Genomic DNA, 13,107 nt, shown 5'->3' with positions numbered 1-13,107 from the left:
TTCTGACAGTTCAAAGACTATTTTTCCTACTTAGGGGTTTTGAACACTAGAGGACTCCTTGCCTTTTACTTGAGGAAAGTACAGTAAAAGACTTTTCCATCTTCAGCTCAGCTAAAGCAGATTGCCAGAATCTGTTCAGATCACTGTGGTTTTGGTCAGGCAGAATTCCCTCCTGAGGAACCAGATGACATAAGGTGGCAAAAGCAAACTCAAGATTTGGACATAACTCGATAAAAGAAAGACAGCAGACTTTTTTATTTCTTTATTCCTATTTAGTCAACGTGGAAAAATAGTTTTACTTTGAAATACACTTCACAGTAATTACAATTTTATAAATATGCTGCATTAGATTTTTGGCATGTATATCTCCAATCTCACCTCAGTAATTTTTGAGTAGGTATCTCTCATAATGGGGGTATTAAAGATTACCTGCTAGATCACATTCCAGGAAACATTCTTCGTTTGTGTTGTTTCTCTAATTTAGGATATTTTAAAAGTGCCAGAGCTGTGTAGGAGGAAAAAAAAAATCAATACCGTGTTTGAAAAGGATTTCCCTGGGAAATAGGAAGGTAAGATTATCTTTCAGACAGCAATGTTTTTTTCTCTTTAGAGCTCAGCTGCTCCTTGCAGAAAGATATTAAGGTATTCCTAGTAGCACCACAGTACTTCAGAGAGCTTTTGAACTGATGTGCCTTTGGACACAAAGGCAATGATGTACATTTATACACAATACCCATTACACACAATACCAATGCTGACCTCTGCAATGCTGGACACAGCTGCCTTAGTAGCTTGTTATATGTATCTACTGTGAAAAGAGTAACAAATACAATTGTGTTTTTTGGTATGATTTTGCAGAGGATTACAAAATATATGTGTGATACCCAGCATAAGCTGACAAGAGACAGTGCTTCAGGGAGTTTGTTGAGGTAACTCTTTTCCAAAGCACGTTTTCCTTGATTTCAGCCTGATTCTGAAAAGCCCTGCCTTCTGTTACTACATTCATGAGTCACCTGCAAAGTGGAGCAAATACTCACTGTGCTCACTCTTGCACATCTTTTCCCACAGAGAAATTAATCTGTCCCTAAAATGTTTCTTTGTTGTAGCTGTCAGTGCTTCAGCCTCGTTGCTCAGACCCATTGCTGCCTTTTGGTTATGTTAGTGACAACATCTTGGCAAACAATCAAATCCTATGGTGTAACATGCTATGTGGCTCTTTTATCTCTGTTGCCATGTGGGCAAATAATGAGATATAACGAAATTGCTTTTAAAAAGTTCTCAGCAGGGACAGCTGGAAGAACTTTGTGAAAATATTTTCCTAATAGTTGCAGATTTGTTATGGATGGGTTTCTTCACTCAGATACTGCAGCTGCAAGAGAGCTCTTGGGTTCACATTCAGCTCTGGTTAGGTTGAGAAAGATCCATTTGTACCCAGGAAATCATTAGTTTGTGGCAGATAAACATGGTCCTTGTTGGAAGGGACACTCAGACAGGCTTTTTGTAAGCATCTGCCTATTGCAACCCTGTCTCTGCTTTAAACTGGTACCGAGTTTGGTCTGGGCAGACTTTGGACAGGCAACTGAATAAGACTGGAAGGAGGATACCAGCTGCACATCAGTTTCCCTACACTTGTAGTTTTTAAACAAAGCATTATTTATTCACTCAAAGGTACAAAGTAAATGTGAGAAGCTAAATCCAAGCACCCCTAATTTAGGTTTCCTCCTTGCTTTTTCTCTGTGCTCATCAACCTTCCTAAGCAAAATCTGGCCTGTTGTTCTCCATTCCTCTGAATGGCTTGTTTTGTTTTTTTTTTTCTCCTGGCCCTACAATTACTGCTGGCAAAAGCAATCATCCTTACTTTGACTGTGGTGAAGTGGCTGCTTCCAGAAAAATATTGCCAAGATTTGCAGTTGTGATTTCAAAGTAATTTTTTTTTTCTTCCAAATTGTATCTAATTTTAAGGGATGGAATTTATTGAACACAGGTGATGTAATTTTTATGACTGAAGTGCTCTAGGAAGTTTTCATAAACTTACTTAGTTTAAAATATTTATGTAAGAAGTTTTGTGATTTCTTGGCTGTTTTTTTCCCAAATGAAAGTGTTTATGAGCTCTGTAGCTCCTTACTGCTGATCCAAGTGATTTTCTGAATCATGGAGGGCTTTTTATTGTTTTAAATGACTCCATGTATTTACTGCTGAATATAAAAAGTGCATATACAAAATTTCTGGAAATTTAATCCCTTGCAAAGAAAATAGCAGAGCTCTAGAAAAATCCTCACTTTGAAAAACCTACTAACTTTTTATGAAACAAAGGAGTAAATATCTTAGATGAATCTATACTTAAAATAAGGAAGAAAATTAAAATCTAACCCCTTACTAAAATGTCTGTAATTGTACTTCTTGTACTTTTTAATTACAAAGTACATAAATTCCTATATTTGCAGGTATAGCATATGGTAATTTTATCTTTGTATATTAAGAAGACCCCTTTTCCAAGGGACCCTTAGGCACTGGATCCCTTAAAATGTGTGCAGTATCCCTGGAGTGGGAGCAACTGAGAGCCATTTTTCTCCCCATTGCTGTTCACTTCAGTGAACTTTGGGTAAGATTCTCTTTCAACAGTTTGTTGCAAGATGTTTTTCCAAGTCAAACATATTTTAACAGCAACGGAAGCATCAGCTCTTCATTTATGCCACATTTTCTTTTTCCAGCCTTGACAGTTTAGATTTTCTGCTGCCTTGCTTTGCTTTTCTTCGTGGCTCCTGACATGTACTTCTTAGTAGGTAAATCACAATGCCTAAAAGCTTTGTGGCACATCACAAATGACAACTTCTCCTTGCAGAATCAGTGGGAGGCATTTTTGTGCAGTTACTGTTGAAGTCCTCCAGAAGTAGATGAGGAAGGAATAGAAGAACAGCTGACTCCACAATAAAGATCTTGTTGCTCTCCTTGATCCTGTTTTAGTGGTAGCACAAACTTGTTTGAAGCAGCTCAGAAGAAAAGAACTGGAGGACACTGGAGGGAATTCAGTGAAATCTGAGTATGGTCATGATAAAGAACCTAACAAAGGATCAGTGTTGGGCCCAGTTCTGTTCAATATCTTTATTGATGATTTAGATGAGAGGATTGATTCCATCATCAGCAAATTTGCAGATGACACTAAGCTGGGGGTGAGTGTCAATCAGCTGGAAGGCAGGAGGGCTCTGCAGAGGGACCTGGACAGACTGGAGAGCTGGGCTGATTCCAATGGGATGAGGTTCAACAGGGCCAAGTGCCGGGTCCTGCACTTTGGCCACAACAACCCCATGGGGAGCTCCAAGCTGGGCACAGAGTGGCTGAGAGCAGCCAGGCAGAAAGGGACCTGGGAGTCTGGATTGACAGGAAGCTGAACATGAGCCAGCAGTGTGCCCAGGTAGCCAAGAAGGTCAATGGCATCCTGGCCTGTATCAGGAACAGCGTGGCCAGCAGGTCCAAGGAAGTGATTCTGCCCCTGTACTCAGCGCTGGTGAGGCCACACCTCGAGTCCTGTGTCCAGTTCTGGGCCCCTCAGTTCAGGAAGGAGATTGAGGTCCTGGAGCAGGTCCAAAGGAGGGCAACTGGGCTGGTGAAGGGACTCCAGCACAGATCCTATAAGGAGAGGCTGAGGGAGCTGGGGCTGTTCAGCCTGGAGAAGAGGAGGCTCAGAGGAGACCTCATCACTCTCTACAACTCCCTGAAAGGAGGGTGTAGCCAGGGGGGGGGTTGGTCTCTTTTCCCAGGCAGCTCTCAGCAAGACAAGAGGGCACGGTCTCAAGTTGTGCCGGGGGAGGTTTAGGTTGGACATTAGAAAGAATTTCCTTATGGAGAGGGTGATCAGACATTGGAATGGGCTGCCCAGGGAAGTGGTGGATTCTCCGTCCCTGGAGATATTTAAAAAGAGCCTGGATGTGGCACTCAGTGCCATGGTCTGGTAACTGCAGTGGTAGTGAATCAAGGGTTGGACTTGATGATCTCTGAGGTCCCTTCCAACCCAGCCAGTTCTATGATTCTATGAAAGCAGAGAGACATGCAGATCATTTGAAAGCTTGTAAAGAGAGACTGATAAGATATGGCTGATGGACCAAAGATGAGGACACAAGAGAAAAAAGGTCCTTACCTAGCATCTTCCATGAACAACACCAGGGAAAGAGCACCTGAACTTCCCCACAGAAGTATGTGAGGTTTACCTTAACTTTGGGGGTGTTTATTTGTAGAGGACACAGAATTCATTTAATATAGCCTGTAGGTGCTGAAAATGAAATCACATCTCAGGTGACTAATGGCATCATAAACCATGCTATTTCAAGTTTTATAAGCTAGAATTCCTCCCTGATGGAGAAATTTCCTTACCCGCCTCCTTTGAATCAGTTGGTGAAGGGATGGAAAATGTTTTATGAAATTTTATGAAACTTCGTTTTGTTTTCCAAAGTTCCCATCGCATGTTGCTGCACCAGAAAAAAAAAAATAAATCTATCACAGTATTTCTTGCAGATACAAGGGTAGCTTTAGCTCACTTCAGAAGACAAATGTGATATTGTAAGGCTCATCAAATGTGAAGATAATAGCTTCTATAAGTACCTAATATAAAGCACATAAAAGTTTTATATAGTATCTTGCTGCCGTGTCGCTATGCCAACCAGAAGTCATCTCTTTCTCTGAAGTTCCATTTTATAACACAGACTGGATGGCTGTGGCAGAAAAGCCCATATGCAATTCTTCAGATTCAGTTTCAGGGAAAATATAATGCAAGACGTTGAATGTAGACCTTGGAAAATATATGCCTTGGGACTCGGAGGGGGAGCATGTTCAAGCTCCCCTCACAGTCTCAGGAGACGAGCATCTCCTGGAAAGTAAGGCAGTGTCTGCTTCTTTTAGACTGCAAATTCTCATGTGCAGATTTTTATTTTCTGTAGGTGGGTAAATGTCCACCACAATAACCCAGACTGGTTAGCATCTCAGTGCTGCCATAGTGTCAGCTGTAAATATGATGATCAACCAACAATTCCATGCCAGCATTTTTCTACTTATTTGATTTACCCTCATGGATTCATGATCCAATGTAGAACTAATGCACCTCAGAGCTAAAGCTGAAGAATTCTTACTCAAGTGCAGGTAGGGTAGCCTAGATTTTCCCCCTTTTTAATAATATATGCATAAAAAATATTTTGGATACCTTTTCTTTAAAGAAAAGCCCTGTTTTACTCTAAGGACTTCAGATTTTTGGTTTAGAATAATATATGCATAAAAAATATTATATTTTAATAATACAATAAAATATTTTAATAATACATGCATATTAATAATTTCAATATAATAATTTATATTTTAATAATTTATGCATAATATATAAAATATATGCATATTATAATAATATATGCATTAAAAATATTTTGGACACCTTTTCTTTAAAGAAAAGCCCTGTTTTACTCTAAGGACCTCAGATTTTTGGTTGAGAATTTCCTGCCTTACTCATCTGTCTGATGTCTGAACTGAGAACTTAAATTTGAGAGCAAAATAGAGTTTTAATCTACATTTAAACTAAACGACTCCTACAATTTCAGCCAACTCTGTACAACCATTCAAACAATACCTGCTAAAAAGTGCTATTCTCCAAGTTTTTTAAATGTGTATGGATTCATGGGATTTTAAATATCGTTTGCAATAAAAAAAAAAATCCCATGTTTTCCTGTTTCTTCTGACTAATTTGTATTAGTTCTAGCATATATAGTTCTTGTAGAGCTTCTGAATTAGCTCTAATTCTGGCTTAGGAGAACAGTGCTCAGTGTCAGTGAATAAACAGTGCCGACTAGGGACTGAAAGCTGAAAGGAGAAGTGTCCAAAACATAAAATACAGTCTGAAGTTAATAGGAACCAGACACAGGAAAAAGATAAATTATGGGAAAAAAAACCCAGCTACTGAAAATGGTGGGAAGGATGGTTCAGAGACACCCAAATCCTTGCTAAGGGACATCTTGGGCTTAGGAATGGTGGGGACAAGAGGTGGCCTCTGCCTGCTGGACCTGCCTTGGCTTTGTGTCAGTGACACCTGCCCAGTGCTCCCCAGATCAGTCTCTCCATGGGGCTGACAGTCTGGGAGTGGTCAGGAGGAGATGGGTTCTCAACTGCATCCAGAAATTATTCCTCTTGGCATTAAAGAGTACAATATATTCAAAGAGAATGCTTCTAAAGAAATAAGAAAATGCTAAACAGCTTCAAGATCACAGGTTTAGAAAATGCTAACCTAAACTCTCTTTTAAATATGAATATACTTGGTTTTTATCTTTCTCAAAGATATTTTAATTTCCTACTTGTGTTTATCACTCTTTTTATTAGCATTTGAGGAGCAAACACAGAAAATAGATGCTTTGTATTGAGCATGAGAGCAGCGAAGCGTTCCCACTCAGTAGGGTCGCTCAATAATTGTTTTTGAGCTCCCTCTGGTGGTGCAAAGATTTTGTAACCAGAAAAAAAAAAGGTTTTGGAAACAGTTGTGGCGCTACAGGGTACACGGTTTTAATAATGAGTTAATAGTTTGTGATTTTTCCGTGAGACGGATCCCTCTCCCTGGTTAACTGAGTCAGGCTTGAAGAACTTCAGTCAACTCAAGTGGGGAGAAAACAGCCACAAAAAATCTCTTTGCAGGAGAGCCTCACCAGTCAGTACAGAAGATAGGTCAGTGTGTAGCTTCTGAAGTAAGAAAACAGACCTTTTCTACCTTTGGAATTGACTTATTTAAAAATAAGTCAATGTTAAATAAGTCAATTTTAAATAATACGTAGATGTAGAGAAGCACAAAAGCTTTCAGGTGAGAGGATCCTTTTGTGACTCCTGCCACCTAGGGAGGGAAGGTGTTAGATTAATAATTCCATTTATAATTCAATTTACAATTTTAATAATTCCATTTATTGAGTGCAAGGGAATTGGCTTGCACAAGACATCAAGATCAGTCTATCGATGTCTTTACCAGTCTTCACAAACTATTTGCATAACTTCTTTCAAAAAACTTTTAGTGCTGGAAAAGTCACAGCCTCCCCTGATAATGTGTTCCAGCCAATATATTCTTCAAACCCTGACTTTTAGTTATGATTTTAAATCTTTTGCTTATTTTGCTACCCCAAATGGTTTTCTGCCTCCTGTGATGAGCACTTCTATATCTTTAATTTCTGTAGTGTTTTCCCCTTAGTATTTTCTCTAGGCTGACAACCACAGTTATTCCAGTCTTTCCTTCTTGGTCATCTGCTCTGGATCAGAGAAGAGCAGTTATTTCTATTTTAACTGTGGCTTTTAAGTGGTGTCTACTATAAAAACTTTATTTTTGTATTTATTATGTGCCATATCTTTGTGGTAGAAGCAAAATAACATTGCACACCAGGATTTTTTTTTCTTTTACATTTGTCAACTTCTTTTTCTCCACACAAAAGTTAACTTAAAATGAACAAGCAAAACCACCTTGTTACTTGTTTCACAAACTTAAGTCTACAAGATTTATGAAACACCTTCCTGTGCCATTTCTGTCTTGCCATGCAAAGGAAGAGAAAATAAGGAAATAAAACCTATATGACAGAAGTGTCAGTCTTTACAAGCAAAATATATGAAAATGAATAAATCTACCATAAATCTACCTTGCAAATTGTTGCAACTCTCTCCTGGTGGATTAGCTGATTGACTTCTTCTGGGGCTGTGCATCGTAGACTCTGAGACAGAGACATTTATATGCCTGACTTCATAGAGAACAAGGCTGCATTTTAGAGAGCTTTATTGTGAATCTCTATACCTCCTTTTCTAGAGAAATTTTTGGTGCAGACCCCACAGCCTTTGCTTTTCTACTTAGCCACTGAGAGAACCAGACAGTTCTCTGTTAGGACCTTATTTAGAAATGAAAATTAACAATTTATAATTAAGAATTATGATGTTGTCTAATTTCAGGTGTTGGGGGTTTATGTTTTGGAGATTTTTTTGTGTCTACTGCCTGTTATGGAGAGAAAACCTAATTTCATTTCTATTTCTGAGTTTGTCCATGAATTTTGGAAATAGTTCTGTGTCACAGTTTAACACTGGGCCAGCAATTAACTGAATGACAGATGCTCTCTATTAAATTCCCCTCCCTGATAAAGAGAGAGAATAAGGCAGAGTTATGGATTGGAAGCTAAACTACACAGCTTTAATGAAACAGTAATGATAAAAAAGGAAAAATTGTTAAGTATATACAAATATACAGGAAAATTGATACCACGTTCCTCCTCTCTTCCCCTCAGTAACTCTCACGTCACCACCGAGGCTGCAGGGCAGCCCTGGGAAAGTCCAGGTTGGACTCCTGGAGTCGGCAGCAGTCGGGAGCTGGAGGCAGGAACACACAGATATGGGCTGGCACGGATCAGGACCACAGGCAGAGGAATCCTCCCAGGATGCTGAAGCAAACAGGGACAGGTGAAGAAGTGTGAAAGTGAAGGGCAAAGAGGAAGGCCAGAGAGAGAGTGAAGGAAAGGGTTTGATCCTCATGATCCCTCAAATTTATACCAAGAAAGACATGTAGGGGATGGAATACTCTGGTCAATTTTGATCATTTATCTTGTCCTCTCCTCCCTAAAGGAGGGTTGCAGGTGTGACCTCCCTTTGTCTTTCTGAAGCATAAGATGTTCCTCAGAACAGAGCAGTGTCCTTGCTTCTGCACACCGTTCTCTAGCTGTAACTATAAACATCGAGTGTTATCAGCCCTAGAAGCAGACACCAACTGAGAAACTTGCTGTTAATTTCAGCCAAGTAAAGCTACCTTCAGGAGATTTAGCTGAAAGCAAAATTACAAGACAGAAAATCAGCTCTGTCCTGGCCCAAACCAGGTATTAGGTTTATCACCTGTACAAAACTTGTGTTCCCGTACTTGCTGCATTTAACTTCTGCTCTGTCACCAATCACATTTGGTGAAGGGGACACTGGACACACTAAGGCAAAGAGAATAAGTGGAGAGGTTCACTCTAAATGACAGTCTGCCACAAACCATCTTGCTGCCAGGCATCATCCCTATTGTTCGAAATGAAGAAGGAGACACATCAGAGACTGCAAGTTTCTGTTATAGCTCAGTGCTGGCAGAAAGTTGCATCAGTACATTTGAGTCTGAGCACAGCCTTCTGTGTTAACCTCCCTGCAGATGGTTCAGAGGCATTTATCAGAAATGTAAGGGCATTTATCAGAAGTGAACTGAGGAACATAGCTCTGGAAAGGCAATTTTTAGTTTCAGAGTCTCTGTTGTTGTAGAAGGCTCAATATGCAATGAATTTTTAGCAGTTTACACATCCTTGAGGTCTTGGTTTGTAACTAAATAAAATGCATATGTGGAAAAACATTCCTCCTCCCTTCTCATTCAAACATAAGCCTGTACTGAAGGAAAATACTGTGTTAATATTAGATATTTATGGAGATATTTTGAAATTAATGCACTTTTTGATTTTTTTTCCAGTTTATTTTCTCAGAGCTGTAGACAGTCAGATGGTCTTCTCATTGTGTCACCCTCCTGACACCTCTGAATTTTCTGCAGATATTTCCGAAACTACAATTAAGTCTTGTTGCATCTGACTGCTTCCCCTCCCCATCTGTGTTTGTGCCTGGAGTCCTTTTCAAGCTGAAGACTATATGAAAAATAGAAGTAAAGGTGGCAAATGGAGGAAGAAGGAGAAGCTAATTATAGGCAGCTTGTTGTCACACAGAATTTGTGACAGAAGCTCATTTCAATATAAACAGGGTTTTTTTTGTTGGTTTGTTTTTTTTTTCACCAGAGCAGTATTATCAGTTCTTTAAGCTGTTCCCTGTTCTGCCAGAGAAATCAGCAAATACCCTGCACTCTAGGAAAAATTATTTCTGATGACTCCACAAATAATCCAGTAGGTACCAGTTTGCACCCTCTCTCTGGGTTTGGCTGTTCCCTCTTCCAAACACCTTAACTCTCCATTCCCAGTGGGACAAGGACACACCTGGCTATGGGAAAGCCACCTGCCTTTCTACAAAATATCTAGAAACTATCAATAAGCCTCCTAAATAATGTGCTCCTCATTATATAGAAAAGATGGCATAGAAGCTCATACAACTTGAAGAAGTAATGTGTTGTCTTAAGATTCACAGTGTGATGATGCTGTCTTTATGGGGAAAACCAGCTTAGGAGGTTTGCAGCCTCTTTCCTCTGCCCCTGGCCAGTCCTGCAGCATTTTTTGGTTTTCAGGTGAGTTTAAACTGTGGTCCCACAAGCTTCCATTGATGAGCTACATTTTCATTAAAGGCAAATCAGCCAGTTTGGGCTTTTGGCAATGATGGTGTGCTACTACACCTTAAGGAAGGACTACTGGTGAGCCTTTTTATGCTTAACCATTGCCTCACTGCATTAAAAACATAGAGTAGGAGTAGGAAGACACTAATACTTCATATCTGAATATATATTTTTGCAGGAAAATTATTTTATTCTTGGATATATTTCTTTAAGAAAATGTGAAAATTATTAATATATTTTAAGTACATAGTCACTAGGGAGGTTTAAACAGAAAAAGTCAATGAGACTGAAGCTGAAAATGAAAAAAAGCTTATTTGTTTTCTTCTTGGCAGAATGGCAAATGCTTTCTCCTGGATATAATGATGAAACCATATATTGTGTTTTATTTTGTTTTGTTTTTTCTTTACAGTGTTTGGTGGGTCAAAGCTATCAGCCTGTGAGAGTCAGGTTTTCCTGCTAAGCCTTTCACACCTTTTCCACCCCACTGCTTCCTCACTGCTTTCCCTTCTGTGAAGTGTTTGAATAAAATACTTCCAAGTTTTTTTAGGCTGTGAACCACCAACATCCATCATTTGGTGGAGCCAATTCTTTTGTTTCTTTTCCAGAAGCAAACTCATCTGTGCTGGGCCCTGGACAGCTCTAGTTTTGGGGCAGCTGTTTAACCTTCATCTCTCATAGCCATGATGTTTTTATTACCATGTTCAGGCTACTAAAAACACCTCTAGAATAAAGAACGATCTCAGCAAGCACATGCTGTTTGAATTGTCACAAAACATGAGGAACACACTCGTGTACCTCTAAGGCAAGACATTGGCTAAGTATGGACAGAAGAGGAAAATCTCTTTCCCCCTACCCACAGAACTATTGACTTTTCCTTGTAACTGCTGCTATGCCATTCATTTCAGGAGGTGGGTTTCTTGGATACATGGAATATATCCATGCCATATTTTAACACTGAGAAATAGATAGCATTTGCTTTTCTGTTTTCTACAATGAACAGCATAATAATTATACTAATATAGAGGTCATTAATGGTGCATTGTTTAGACAACTGCAATAGCAAATGTTTTGTTGAGGTTACTTGAAGAGGATGCTTGTGCAAGCAGCTTGAGAATGGTCCAGTGAGTAGCTACTGGGGGCATCTTGAGTACTGAAGAACAAGGTTGGTCACAAGGTGGGAAGCAGTTGGGATTGTGGAAGAGGTGGTCCAGAAGTTCTCTCATACCAAAAGCATCTGTTTACACTTTTTTTGCTGCAACTGAAGCAAGTTGTTGATGAAAAGGCAGAATTGACAGAGAAGCTCAGAGTGGGAGGTAGGGAGGATCCTGGCTGGACAGGCAGCTGCATTTATTCCAGGTCCTGCTCTCCAATGAACATATGGCTGTTCATGGTGCCACCTTCTTATCCTTCTGCATGAAACTTAGATCAAAAGTCCATGGGAACAGTAAGCTGAATTTGCCTGTGAAGCTGAGGCTTGTTGGAAATGTTTCCTTCACTCTGTCAGTCCTGGGCATCTGCTTATCTTCCTTTCCTGGTTTTCATTTTAGCAGTTTTTTTCACACGTCAAGATGTTCTGTGTTTCCAAGTATAAAGTTTTTACATAAGTTCTAAAACTTCACTCCAGCTGACTCCAAATGACCCTAGAGAGGATATTTAATACTCTACTCCCACAGCATTGCCATAAGAAACTCTGTGTCACTTTCTCTGCCTACTATTTCTATTAAAATACACTCTTCAAAACTTCATAGTTTCACAGAAATTTCACAGGAGTATAAGAGAACTGTAGAAACTGGGCAGGCCTCCAAGATCTGACCACTGGTGAAAGAATATGGCACACCACTATAAATCTTTAATAATTTGTTACTTCATTTCTTCCACTTTTCAGCAGAGTTTGCAGTGAGCACTTCCCAGGTGTGTTCAGCTCTCTATTCTGCCAGAATATGATTTGAAGTTTCATAGAGAAGGCTTTCTTCATTGTGTAGCTTTTGAGAGATGGAAAAAATACACTGCAGAGAAGCACTTGTAGTTGGCTTGGATGGTGTCCTACACAGTGAGCATCAGTGCTCTGATGCTACAAAATGTGGTTCTTATGCAGTTTATTATTTCACAAATTACTTGTGGTTTTGCACAGGTGCTGATTACCAGGTGCCTTTCCTACAGAGCTACAGGTTAAATAGATAGGATAGGTTAGGATAGGATCACAGAATCACAGAATGTTTAGGTTGGAAGAGACCTGCTCCAAGATCATCCAGTCCAACCTCTGACCAGCACCATAATCTAACTACTAAACTATGCCCCTATGGACCAGGTCCAAACTCCTTTTAAATGGGTTGGTGACTCCATCACTAATGCCCTGTCCTGGGCAGGACATTCCAATGCCTGACAACCCTCTCAGTGATGTTTCCTGACATCCAGCCTAAACCTCCCTTGGCACATCTTCCATCCATTCCCTCTGGTCCTGTCACAGATCACTAAGGAGAAGAGGCTGTTTCCCTCCTCACTCCAACCTTCCTTGAGGTGAAGGACAGGATAGGATAGGATAGGATAGGATAGGATAGGATAGGATAGGATATGTTGGAAGGGATCTACAATGATCCAGCTGCCTGGGCAATTCAGGGCTGACCAAAAGTTAAAGAATGTTGTTAAGGGCATTGTCCAAACACTGACAGCCTTTGGATATTGACCACTTCTTACAGTGTCTGATCACCCTCTCACTTGAGAAATGTTCCCCTTTAGGGAGCTGGGGTTGTTTAGCCCCAAGAAGTCTCAGGGGGGACTTTATGACTCTCTGCAACCAACAGGAGGGAGGTTGTGGTCAGGTTGGGGTTGGGCTC

Source organism: Heliangelus exortis, chromosome 2, assembly GCF_036169615.1.
Source record: "Heliangelus exortis chromosome 2, bHelExo1.hap1, whole genome shotgun sequence".
Classification (NCBI taxonomy): domain Eukaryota; kingdom Metazoa; phylum Chordata; class Aves; order Apodiformes; family Trochilidae; genus Heliangelus; species Heliangelus exortis.
Note: the sequence above shows the minus strand (reverse complement) of the source record.